Consider the following 13,013-nt stretch of genomic DNA (forward strand, 5'->3'; position numbering starts at 1 on the left):
GTCCTTAAAATGCTTTTCTTTGTGTGAACGTATCGTTTGAAACATGATGTGGCTCAGCGCGGGGTAAAGTCACCTCACTTTAAGGAGGTGCGGAAGTGTGGAAGCCTTACCCAGTCCTCCGGCCTTCCGTTTCTAGTGAATGCTGTAAAACAAAGGTTATTTCCCCTTCTGTTGTTTTCACAGATTTTATGACTCTTTTTGGGGTTTTTAAATCCACCTGGCGCGCTCCCGCCCCCCCGGTCGCCCCCCGTGCGGACGTCCGGTCCCCAGTTTGGGTGGATATCGTCCCGCCCGTGGGTGCTTGGGTGCTTTCAACACCGGATGACAACTGGCGACACAGGCCATGAAACCACAGAGATTTGTTGAAAAATACCTCCTGATTGCAGCCATTATTAATTGTCCAAGTGGCGGGGGGGGGGGGGGGGGGTCATTTCATTCCGGGCTGAGCGAGGGGAGAGCATCTCTTTAATGGTCGGGAGCTGGCTCATATCTCCCTAATCCCTACTCATCCCTTTCCTGCGACCCCCACCGCCCCCCCCTCGCCCTCGTCCACCCCCACCCCCCGTTAAAATGGCCCACATTGTTGTGGAAGGAGACCTGATATGGGATATGGAAGGCGACGGGAAAACAAAACAAAAAAAAAAATCAAAAAAAAAAGACAGGCGGGGAATGGACAGTATGGAGGTCTCGGGCCTGACCAATCAGACGGAGGCTCTTTCATCTGGCCCAGCTGTGGGTTCTAAATGAAGGCGCGGCCGGTGGAGGTTTTTACCGGGGCTCTTGTGAAGCCTCACTCATCGCTGCGCCCCGCTTTGACCCCGGATTAGTTTCCTCTTCCAGGTTCGGGTGGTACAGGAAGTTGCCCCAGTTTCATTTTTTTTTTTTGGGGGGGGGGGGGGGGGAAGGGGGGGGGTGTACCTGAATACTGTCAGATGTGGTGTGAATCCCAGAGGGATGTATTAGCGCTGGGGACACCGAGTTCTCCTTTGACTTTTTCATTTGGCTTCCGAAAACAGAAAAAAAAAAACAAAAAAAAGGAGGGAAAAAAGCCAGCTTGAAATTTTCACAACAGCACCAGCTCCTGTTTGGAATGTATTGATGGGGGACCTTTGTTCTTGGGGGGGGGGGGGGGGGCAGAATTAGAGACAGGTGGAATCAGTCTTCCGACAGACAGGGACAACAACCGCAGTGACAGCATCGCATGTTGAGAGAGACGTCGCATGTGGGCTTCTGCGAATCTCTTTGAGGGAATTACAGGCAGCTGATTATTAATTTACAGCAAAGCTTCTGAGGAAAAACGTGACTGCATTAAATCCAAAACACGGTGTGCATCCATTATGCATTGCAAATGACTTTTTTTAAAAAAATCGTTACCATCTACCAGCTCTGAATGGGAACTGCAGTGTCGTGCGAGCTGGTAGACAGACACACAACAAAACAAACAAACAGACAAACAAATAAGCTGTTAGCCGCGAGAATAGAGAGCGTAGCGCCGGATACGGTGGCTGCAATTTACAAGAGGCCATCCCTGAATTTTTTATAATGGGCCGCATAATCCCTTTGTTGTGGAAGAGTTAACATAATGAGGGTTTTTTTTTGTTGTTGGTGCAGTTTGGAAATTTAACCGGCTTCCTTTGAAGCGAGTTTCCTGATAAGAGGTTCTCCTCCAAACGCCCCCGGGGGGGGGGGGGGGGGGGGAGGCTTTTGTATTTGTCCTGGACACGTCCTTGTTTGTTATTGTAGAAATGGGGGAATGAAAGGGGGACGTATCCCGGGATAATTAGGATACGGCTTTGCGCGCTGTTTTCTCTTTAATGCGTCTCCGCTTACTCTAGATGGAGAGATTTCGGAGAGGGGGGGAGAAGAACGACGCAGGAGCGGGTAGTCGGTTGGAGGAAGTGGTGAATGCGATTCAGGGGACCCGTGGTTCCTCTGGACGGAGAGGGGCGTGAGGTGTGGGTGCCCCCCCCCCCCCCCCCCCCCATCTGTTTCCAAACGAGCTCCATGGCCATTCACCTGGGTTGGGCTATCTGTACTCGTATCTGTCCACTTCCTCACACCTGCTGATTAGAGACGTCGTCGTGGGGACCTCGTTCCTGTCGTCACGCCAACAAGTTTTTGCGCCTGTTTTTTTTTTGTTTTTTGTTCCCCTCCCTCACCTTTTATTTACTTCCTTTTAAAAGACGAATGGGGGCGGAAAAGCGGCCATTTTGAGAATAAAGTGGGTAGGAAGAAGTCGTCGGGCCACAGATTGGGCTTTGTTTTGTGTTGTTGTGTTGCTGTGTTGTTGTGTTGCTGTGTTGTTGTGTTGTTGTGTTGCGTGAGGTGTTTCTGAAAGGCCAGGACCCGGGCCTGTGAGGGCTACAGTGGCGGAGAGATCAGAAGGTTGGCGGGATGGTGACCTGGGGGGGGGGGGGGGGGGGGGGGGGGGGGTTGGTGTGGAAAGGGGAGGGTTTTCCTGTGATGTGATAAAAGTAGGCTTTGTAAAGGGAGGATCCCACTACATGCTAACTTAACAACTCAACTAGTTTATCTGATACAGCAGTCAAGTTTTTGAAGCCTATTAACTGCAATTTGTGTTTGCTATTTAAAAAAAAAAACTTTTTTAACCTAATACTTTACTAGTTAATAACCTGAGTTATTTTAATTACTACCTGTCAGCACATGATTTTTTAATGTGTTGTATTGTACCTGTTAATCAAACATTACATTACTTCACATTTTGGCATTTAGCAGATTCTCTTATGCAGAGCGACGTACACAGATTGTATTTTTTACCATTAATACATTTGCACATTTTTATTTAGAATCTTATTCAAGTGTACAAAGGCTGTGCCCCAGCTGGGAGTTAAACCCGCAACCTTTGAGTTACAAGCCTGGTTCACTAAGCGTTATACTGCCCTACAACCATTTTTACGGCTGTATGTGCTTTCTGTAACATGCATAGTAACCCTGTGATTTAAATATGTTTTATGTCTGTGGCTAGTGGTGGGCTGAGGTTTCACTCTGGGGATCAATAAATAAATTATATTCCGTGTATTCGGCCAATATTTGTCGGAAATTAATCTCTTACATAACCTGAGACCTTTGGCTGATATTTTGACTGGGAGGAGTTTTCTGAAAGTGGTGCCTTAGTGTTATTCTGTGTGTTTAAGTAGGGTTTTTAAAACCGTTAGGAACCAGTGTGTTTAGATTTACTCCTATTTAAAAAAAAAAAAAAGAAACTGAAAAAAAAGAAAGAAAGAAAGAGAGAGGACCTGCGATCCATCACGGTCTGTATAATCATTACAGCATCGCATTCCTGCTCGCTATTTTAGGGAAAGATTATCGAGTGGATTACCCCAAAAACAAACTCACAACTCCGAGTTTAAAATCTGCCGGTGTGGCTTTCGTCTGGGGCGTTCAGCTCGTTTGGTGGCGGCGGTGGGTGGGTGGGGGGGGGATTTGGGGGGGGCGTCCCTCGACGGTAGTATTTCTTGTTCTAAAGGCCAGGCCACGGCCTACAGCAGAGGCCTAACTGACACCAAGGCCTGTAGGCTGACAAATGTGGATTGGGGGGGGGGGGGGGGGGGCTGGGGGGTGGGACGCTGGTGGAAGATGAATGAAGCACAATTACCGGGTGTAACAAATGTTCCTTATGATTTATGCCCCGATCGGATTTCGGCGTTTTTTTGGCCCCGGTAGGAAATTTCCAGGAGGACAGTGGTGGCGGCGGCGGCCTCCGCTCCGGGCCCTGGAACGCTGGGGCTCTGACACCGCGTTTAAGGCGTTGACGAATGTGCTATTCGAGACCTCCGCCATCGAGATTCGGCTTCGTTTTCCGCTCGTTTAGTTGGCCGTAGCTGGCCGCCATTGACGGCTCGTCTGTCTGTTTCGTGTTTTTTTGAATTTTTTTTCTTCCCCCCCTCTTGCTGGGGGGTCGCCCGGCTGAGGCGAGAGGGCCCATCTCTGATCTCCCGATGGGGACAGAGCCCCCCCCACCAGGCTTCAGGTGGGGTTCGAATAAGAGGCCTGCCTTACACGATGTCCGTATAACCATGACACACGGGCAGCCAGCCGCCATCCGCCAGGCAGTCGCGCAGATAAACGTCTGGCTGGAAAACTGGCCTCGTTACCGACTGCATCTCCAGTACAGCTTAAGAATTACAACGAGAAAGTTCTCTCTTTTCTGTCATTACTAAGGCCTGTGTTCCGCGAACAATGCACTTGCCCTTTACTCGATGTACGTAGCTATACTTTTTCTTTCTGAACCCTGTTTGGTTATAGTTAAACTTGCCAAACAAGTTCCAACTAATAATTCTTGTTTATTTTTTATTGTTACTCAATGTTAAGGACAAATGTTGATTGAATCCCATTTTCTGAACATTTCTTGCATTCACAAACTGCAGACAACACAGCGATGTCAATAATCTAACATGGAGAGGTTACTCCTGAACCTTTTCAATGGAGAAGAACAGATCCGTGGCATCAATGAAGGAAGGAAGTGTCCATTCATTATTGCAGTGAGAGTCATTCTGAACAGATGTGACCAAAGAGCATTATGGGTCCTTTTTTGGCTGTCTTCTTCCATCCTGTTACACTCAAGCAGTAACAATTTGTTCTGCAGGAACTGGCTTTGTGAAATGGACAGTTTCTTTTGCTGACTAACGAAGGCCAATAGTTAAATGTATTCTCCTTTGATGTAAACATGCCGAAGATCTTGATAGCTTAGAAGTCTATAGTTTGCACCAGGCATCTCTGAGGAGTTTGCATGCTCCCTTCTCTCCATGGAAATCCAAGGAGGCGGACTTCTGATTTCTGTTGAGATTAACGGCAGACGCAGCATCCAGTGTCTGATTGCCGTTGAGCCTGAATGAAAGGACACGATCTCCCCAAGGCTGTCCAGAGTTGCTGTTATCCGCAGATACGACCTGCGCCATTTGATATCTTGGCTCAGTTTTTAATTCAATAATTAAGTTTAAAACACACAGTTTCTCTCCTTTTGTTCTCGAAGGAGGAGGGCGAACCGTATCCAGTTGCCATGGTGACACAGGTGGTCCCTATCAGACCCCTGGACAAAACAAATATGAAAAAAAGAAACAGAAAACAAAACAACCCGTGATCTGTGAGAAAAGTTCCTTTTGAATATTAACTGTAGACCAGTCCCCCCACGCCTCCCATCTCTCATGCTATGAAAGGTCACAGTGATGCGTCTTCAATCAATGTTGTAGATACACATATGAGCATATTAATATATGTGTACCAAATTACACATCTGAAACCATTATCCAGTTGCCATTGAAATCCATCACCTGATTTTAATCTACTTTAAATGGCTGCAGTCACTAAAGTTTTGGTCTTTTCAGTCAAATTTCTCTTTTAAGTCACATGACAAATTTGAGTCAGGGACATATTAGTGTGACGCTTATTTCAAACCCCATAAATTAGCCCAGAGTCGTTCAGACCCCAAGACACTAACGCCATGAAGTTGATGTACGATGCTGTAGTATTTCCTGTTTCTCTAACCACGGGTGAATGACTGTTCGTCTGGAGAACGAGATTTTTGAATGTCAAAGTTGGATCCAAAAGAGTAAGCGACCAAACCTGTTCGACCGCCCTCTGCTCTCTGTCAACAAGTGGTTTCTGGATGGGACGCAGGTATTCTGCATGGGCTTGCAAATTCGTCTGAAATGGAGGCGCTCTTTGAAATCCCGGAATGTTTTGGGGAGGGAGGGAGGGGTCGCAGGGGATTGTGTGACCGTACGGACGCTGCATCATCGGTGTGCACCTGCGGCCAATAACAGTGCTCCTCAGACCTCTGCTGTTACAGCATCATACATCCCTCAGCCTGTCTGTCTCCCCCTCACACACACACACACACGCACACGCACGCACACACGCTCATACGCGCGCACACACACACACACTCATATGCACCCACACACGCACACACACACACACGCACACGCACGCACACACACTCATATGCACCCACACACACACGCACAAGGATGCACACGCACGCACACACTCATATGCACCCACACACACACGCACAAGGACGCACACGCACGCACACACACACGCACATGGACGCACACACACACGCCTGACTAGCTGGACAGTGAGGATGAACAGATCCGCAGATGAAAGCTGGAATTCTTGGCCCTCATTTCCAGGTCCTCCTCCATCAGTCCTGTTTCATAACTCTCCCAGGTCCCCACAGGCAGGTGATCCTGAGTGCTGAAGAGTGGATGTGTGTGTGTGTGTGTGTGTGTGTGTGTGCGTCCGTGTGCGTGTGTGTGTGTGCGTGTGTGTGTGTGTGTGCGTCCATGTGCGTGTGTGTGTGTGGGTGCATATGAGTGTGTGTGTGTGCGTGTGCGTGTGTATGTATGAATGAATGAGTATGCGTGTATGTGTGTGTGTGTGTGTGTGCGCGTGCACACACGTGTGTGGGTGTGTGTGTGTGTGTGTAGGGGGGATTGTGGAAGTAATTAATAGACTGTAATGACACACCCTACCCTACATCCAGACATCTGGAGTGGATACAGAGCAGTTGGGGAGGATGGGGGTCTATGGGGTACAGAGAATAACCGACGAATTGTGTTAAGGATTACTGTAAGGTACAGAGACAAACCGACGAATCACGGTAAAGGATACTGTGGGCTACAGAGACAAACTAACCAGTCATGACAAGGAGCAGCCAGTTTACCCATGGTTCTAAGGATTCTGGCTTGTGGCGGTGTGCTGCAATGCTTAGGGAACTGGGTTTGATTCCCAGCTGGGGCCCTGCCATTGTACCCTTGGGCATTAAGTTGTTAACCTGAATTGCTTCAGTAAAAATATCTGACTGCATAAATAGAGCGTATGTAAAAACATAAATGCAAATGTAACGCTAAATTGCCGTAAATGCTAGTGAGTAATGCTGCCAGGGGGACAGCCAAATGGTTCTCCGTGCAGAGGCGGCTGCTGGCATGAAGGCTCCATGAGGTCGTTTTGCTACACGCTATTCCATTAGCCAATTCTGGTTTTAAATGTTCATTTTTTTAAAAGACATTTTAATTCTACTGTATTCACGGGGAGCAAATATCTTTTTTTGATGCTGTTGTTCTTGTGTCGGTCCCCTGGTTCGTGATTGTTCAGGGCCGCCAAAATCAATCTTCTGCTCCTGATCTGAGGAGGACTAGGAGCGGACAAGAGTGCAGAGAAAGCTTTGCAGCCATCTTGGAAATGATTGGCGTTCGTGGTTGGCATAATGTGGACGGTGTTCTTTCATAAGTTACAACTAAAGACTTTTGTGGAGTTTGGGTGACCCCCCCCCCCCCCCCTTCTGCCCCCATCATCTCATCCCCACTCCCCTTCCCCCACGCACACCTTGATGATGAACAGGTGTTCGCTTTAATGTCCATTCCCCTCTATCTATATCTCATTATTCACTGCTGCCTTCATTACCTCCTCTCTCTGAAGAGACACACTCTTTATTTCTACGCTCATATCTCATTCCTCCACTCCTGGCTATCAGGGGGTCTCTGTTTTCTGTCAGGGAGACATCTGCGGCTCACTGATACGCTGCCTGCCCTCCCTGCTAGAGCAGGGCTTTTCAACCTTTTCCTGATCCAGGCACCCCCCTCCCCCCTCACCCAGACTCAAAGGCATCCCGGGGAACATTATTATAGTTAAAGAGGGTTATATTTTAAAAATGTTTTATATTTTGATAATATTTCCCATAAATCTATATATAGTCATTGTATATGAAGTATTTCCAAGACCCCCTGAAGTACCTTCAAGGACCACCCCCCCCCCCCAGGGGTACTTGGACCCCCCTGTTGAAAACCCAGGTGCTAGAGAGCTTTGCTGGGCAGAATGGTCATAGTGCCCTACGGAGTGGTCCTATCGTATCCTTTCATCACAAGCAAGTTTTTTTATTTCCCCTTCCTTCTCTTTACCTCTACTTCCTGTTGGCGGTTTAAGTGTCGCTTGGCGAGCGGATGAGGCGGTTTCCTCATTTACCGCGTTAAGGCGGTAACCGTTGGCGGTACTCGTGTTCCGCGTGCAGCAGTGAGGACGTGGCGAAGTGAGGACGGTTCGTGCCACGATCTCCGTGGAGACGAGCCTCTGCTGGGCGTCGGTTGTCAGGTTTGCGTTAGCGCACGGGGGGTGGGTGGTGGGGGGGGGGGGCGGGGTGCACCTGCACTCCGCCGTCACTCTCGTCTCTGGCGGTAGCGAGGTCTTCGCGAGCATCGCGGGCGTCTGAAGCGGGGCCCCGTTTCGCAGCTGGTCCGCAGCGTACAGATGCGGGCATGTTCCGCGGCGCGAAAAAAAAAAAGACGGGAAAAAAAAAAAAAGACGTGAATGAAGGAATAAACGGCTCCTTAAGCCACGACTGACAGCTGAATTAGATCTCTTAAGGCCCCTTGCGTGGAGGGCGAGCCGTGAGGATGTGTCCCGCTCTCCACCCCTTTCCCAAAGTAATGAGAGATTACAGGTAATCTCCTCATAAAGGCGCCTCGGAATTTAGCCGCGCCGCGAGCGCGCCCCGCGGTAGCGACATGTTGCCTTTGCCCTAAAAGCTTTGTAATCCCGTTTCCACATATTTATTGGTTTACTGGACAACATAAAACCGAGACTCTTTTTTTGAGAGCTTTTTTTTTCCCCCTGCTTTTTTCTGGAAAGGGCTCAGCGGAACCCCACCTGGGCCACCCATCAGAGTACACTCAGCACCCTTCGCAACAAAAATATATCTGTCCGTGTGTGGAGATTGAATACGTCGGCTTTCTTGCTCGGCGACAATGGAAGGCTGTTCCGATAATATTTTCAGCGTCTAGGTTATGTTAAGACATGCCACTGACTTCCTTTTGCAATAGAAAACTGCAACTTGTATTTTGTGTTGCTTTGGTTTCAATGGCACATTTACGATATATTTTATTAAGCATAAATGATAATATATTAGAATATATTGGAAAATACATATGGACGTCCTCCATATTTTAACATTGTATTGTTCAGCATATTACAGTATATATTTTTTACATACTTGGTGATATATTTTTGTTTTGCGAGGGAAAACCCACTTCCTCTGCCTACCTGATTTTCACATGGCTTGACTTGTATAAATTGCAAAGTTGCAACATAAATACGGTGATCCGCATTTACGCAGTGATTAAGTAGGCCTAACTGTTTTCTAATTCACTGCTGGCAGTGTGTAATTGTCAGTGCTTGAAACAGATGGACCGAGAAGCTGTTTTAAATTGTGCAATGTTTTCAAAAGCGGTTATTTTTTTGTTCTTAAAGTGGCACCTAGCAGCAGAAAGCTAAGGAAAATTATTATTATCCTTCATGGTTGTAATTTGGTGGTCGACCGGTGGGTGTGTATGGTTGATGGAGGTGAGTTTGCGTGAGGCGTTTTGTTTTTGTGAAGTTAGTTTATGTAAAAACAGATCGGCCAACCTGGTGACGTTGACCAGGCTAGGCCTTTGACTGAGGTGAGCCGCGGCCATTGGCTGGAATTGCATGATACGAGGATTCTGATTGACATGCGCACCTACCCATCCAGCATGTAAGTGCCAACCGGCCTGTCATTGGTCAGCCATGGTTCTGCCATTGCCATCGGCCTGCCTACAGCAGCCGTTAGTCCGCCATAATTTTCCAAATCGGCACTATAGCGGGCTGCTGGTAGCAGAACCATTCACCGTCTGTTTTGAATTCTCTTTGGGGTTTTCAACCTTTACTGGTCCAGGGAGCATTTTATTGGTGCTGCTTCGTTTTTATTTTGTTTTTATTCTCTCTGCTTCATTTATTTTCAGAGCCACCTTTTACCAGCCAGGCTTCCCGTCTACCTGTCACAGAGTTTTGAAAGGAGAAGAAGAAATAAAAAGCAGTAGAAAAAAATTTAAAAGGCAAAAAAAAAAAAGCGGTTGTAAACCTGTGCGGTTTTAAATGGGACCTTATTTAAAGCCTCTGTACCATATCAGTCTATGAAAAAAAAATCCTGTGGGGGATCGCTATAGCAACCAATCGGCTACCGCCTGTCATGGCTTTTCACGTGCGTTTGAAGTCGGACGGAACAGCAGCTACAGGCCGCTACAGAAGAGATCCGCTTGTAGTGCTGCCAAGCCGAAGCTACCTCGTTCAGGTCACCAGCTCTGAGAGACACGGGGCCTCCCCGAAGTGTTGTTCCTCTCGCTTTTAACCGAGTCAAACACGGCACCTCGCTTTCTTCTAGTGAACCGCAGCAGTCTGAAACATAACAAATGTTAGGATGTGACCCTCCTAGGGTGTGTTAAACAGGACCCAGGGAGGTTCTGTCTGAAGTTGGCTAGATGTACCAAGCATATCTACTATAGAACCGTTTTCTCTGGGCCTCTATGGAAGTGTCCGTAGCATGTTCAACTACAAACATTTAACTTGGGATTTAACTGTAAAATACTTGTCAAGGTGATTCTCAGATATACTAAAAGTACTAAGATATTGCTGTAAAGCTGCATTTCAGACTCCGTTGAGATACATGTTAGCCAAAGATTGTAGGATAAAAATTTTTTTTTTTTTTTTGAGAACAGCCCTAGGCGTCCTTTAACAGGATTGGGGTCTGGGGTTTGAAGTGAGATGAGTATTAACAACGGTATGAAAATCCCAACCAAAGATGGCGGTGTGAGGAAAAGGAGAAAAAAAAAAAAAAGTCAATTTGTCATAGTTCCATTTGATGCTTATCGAGGACCTTTGCCTTCATGATCCCAGGCATGTAACTATTTGCCAGGACATCAGAGCAGGCTGGTCCCCTGCTGGGCAGTCCCACCAACCCCCCCAACCATTCAGTAGCCTCTCTGTCCTCCCACTGAAACCCCGTAAAGCAGCGTGTACAGTCCCCGCTGGGCCCGCCCGGGCGCTGGCTGGCCGCCCAATCCGCTGTCAGGGCCTACGCCGCACAGCTTAATCCGCCATGCTGATGTTTGGAGAAGGGTTAGGACTGTCAGGTCTGTCATGTGACCTGCCACAGCTGAAGATGGCAGGGGTTGGGTAGGTGGGTGGGGGGTGGAGATGGAGAAGTAAAAAAAAATTCCAGCAGGGAAATTTTCTGGTCCTGAGTTAGGTGCCCCCCCCCCCCTCCAAACCCCCACCCGCAGATGGGTGTCAGAGAGGAAGCTTTCTGGGAAGATCGACACGCCATTCCCTGGCGACAGCTAAGACAAGCGGAGAACATTCCCTGATAATTGCTGCTGTCTTAAAAGCTGTTTGAGTTTTCCTCTTGCCTGTTGTTTCCTTTTATTGCTGCTATTCTGTAGACGTCCCGTACTTTCTCATCTGCATTCATTTATCCATCTCATAAATGTGTACACATCAGTGATTTACATTCAGATGACTAACACAACTGCTGCTACCTAACATCTACTGTATGTCAGATGCCTGGAAGTGCATACCGCTTATCCACGGGATTGAAATTCATTAATAAGAAGCTGTGGATGATAAGGAGCAGTCCGTCTCCCAGGGAATTTATTGGCACAGTATGGTCTAGGCGAACTGGTGCCAGACAGCAGCAGATGGGCTCCCTCTCTGGGTCCGGCTCTGCTCAAGGTACCTTCCGGTTACCAGCCTGGGAGTTTTTCCTTGCCACTGTCACCCTAGGCGTGCTTTTGGGGGTTCAAGCCCAGATCTCTGTAAAGCTACTTTGTGTCAATGCCCTTTGTGCTATACAGATAATATTAAATTGAATCGAATCAGCTGCTAGATACTCCTCAGTGTTAAAACCCACAGGAGAGAAAGCTTTGCAATTGGGTGCTGCATGTACGTGTCATGGTTCATAATCTGGTTTATACAATTTTGCATAGTGTCATTATACAATTTTTGCATTGCATCTTGTACACTTTGCATGCCATTCCCTGAGAGAGAGCCGCGCTATTGTGTTCGTGGTATTAAAACAACGTACCTGTTGTACGGAGCACAAAGGAAAAAGCAGCAATTGAACGGAACGACTGGCCGTTCGTCTCGTAAGTGATTCCCAGAAGCCGCGTTTCGCAGTTGCGGCATCAGGAGATTTGCTTGATCTGAGGCGGCGGATCACATGACCTTCTCTGTGTGTTTCCGAGACCACCGGAGACCTACCCGGGGTCAGAGGCGAGCCACGGTGGCCATCTTTGTAGGGCGCCGCGGTGCTTTTTTGGAAAGCGGGGCGATAAAAACGGAACGTGTCCCACAAAGCGGGGTGCTTGGGCGACTTAAGCCCGCTGTCATCGTCTGAGAGCGATTCCGTCGCTCGTGACAACAGAAAGGCACAAGCCCTCCTCCTCCTCCTCCTCCTCCTTCGCCGGCGACCTCTTGTGATCGTCAGTTTAAACACAATGCGAAACAGCTCTGTGTGTCAGCACCTTCGACTGGGCCAACCTCAGATCAGCAGTTTAAAAAAATAAGAATTCATATGCTGGTAATTCGTGTGCTATGTCATCGCTACATCATCACAGAGAGGATCACCCTGGGTGTTTCTGTCAGAAAGCGATATGTACCCCTATGTTAGCTGCCACTTTGAAATTTTTGTTGTAGGGATTGAAACCTATTAATTAGTGAGTCACTGCAAACGCGTGATAGATTCACCCGGTTTGGGGATCATGAAGCCCCCCTCTCTGCCCGCAGTTGTCGACACTTCGCTCAGAAGAATAACAACGGTGCAATACAGCTCTCAAACAGCAAAATGTTTAGTGTCAAACCCTTTATTTCCACAGAGATCCAACGTGCCTGATCAGAGCAGAAGTACTTTGCCCGATTTAACACGGGACACACTGTGTATTTGTCACTTTTAGGAGAGGGGTGTGTATGTTCATCCATTGTAATGCAGCTCACATGGATCATTGTTAGGCAACATATTTATGCTATGATATAAGTTGTTTCATAATGACCACTGAGCCAAGATCATAAATGTGTGTGTGCGTATAATAGAGGGATTTCTGCTTCATGCTGTTTTTCCGTATTGACGTGCTGCTTGCTGTTGTAGGCCCGTTCTAAGCCCCTCTTCCAGTTATGACATGTCCTTTTCGTAACCTGCCAGG

General features: G+C 47.8%; 1 long non-coding RNA gene across 1 annotated transcript in view; it reads left to right on the plus strand.

The window, feature by feature from the left end:
- LOC118237307 overlaps window positions 1-13,013 on the plus strand; it is a 105,846-nt gene that overhangs the window by 62,790 nt on the left and 30,043 nt on the right. The window lies entirely within an intron of this gene.

The sequence above is a fragment of the Anguilla anguilla genome, chromosome 10 (genome assembly GCF_013347855.1).
Source record: "Anguilla anguilla isolate fAngAng1 chromosome 10, fAngAng1.pri, whole genome shotgun sequence".
NCBI classification, from domain to species: Eukaryota; Metazoa; Chordata; class Actinopteri; order Anguilliformes; family Anguillidae; genus Anguilla; species Anguilla anguilla.